Genomic DNA, 880 nt, shown 5'->3' with positions numbered 1-880 from the left:
TTTAAATAAATAATTAATTTTTTCTACTTTATTATACAAGTCCAAATGAATATAAGTATTTAAGTGTAAATTATTTCTCAATTCTTTTAAATAATAATAATATTTTCCATGAAATACGTATCTATCCCAGTAGATATAAATCAATTACCATTATTTTTTAATATAGTAATATAATTAAAGCTTAATTATCATCACCATCTATATCATCATAATTATTGTCATCATCAAGAGATTCATTTACAAAATGAAGACTGATATTAAAAAAAATCAAATGTAAGCAATTTTATTTGTTTATAAGAAATAATAGTTTTTACATAAGAAAATAATCGTAAGCTTAAATTATATGTTTAACATCTACATGTTTAACAAGAAGCAACGTTTTATAGTCTACAAAAATAGAAATACGCTGAAATTTCGAAGTAATCATAATAATCAAAAAGAAATTTGAAAAAAATGCAATAAAAGAAATAAATTTTATTATATTTTCATAAAATCTAATAATATTTAAAATATAAAAAATAATCGTTTCACTTTGGGACATATCAAGTGAATATTTTTACATCCTCCACCATACTATGGAGGTTATAATAACTTTGTTATTCCTACATGAAATAACATTTTAGACCCCCACAAAATATGTATAACATAAGATTCAATGTCGAATTAGCCAAAGTCGTACGTCTGCGGAACTTCCCAAAAAAAACCAGTAAAGAAAGTCTTAAAGTCGGGCGGGGCCGACTTTATGATACCCTACACCACTTTGCTAATTTAGTAGAGCTCCACATAACAATTAAAAGTTTTTATGGGAGAATTCAGTCATACACGCTATGATTATAATTATAATTTAAAGTTCAAAGGACTAAATATGCCGAAGCAAGTG

The sequence above is a fragment of the Musca domestica genome, unplaced genomic scaffold (genome assembly GCF_030504385.1).
Source record: "Musca domestica strain aabys unplaced genomic scaffold, Musca_domestica.polishedcontigs.V.1.1 29, whole genome shotgun sequence".
Taxonomy (NCBI): Eukaryota; Metazoa; Arthropoda; class Insecta; order Diptera; family Muscidae; genus Musca; species Musca domestica.
Note: the sequence above shows the minus strand (reverse complement) of the source record.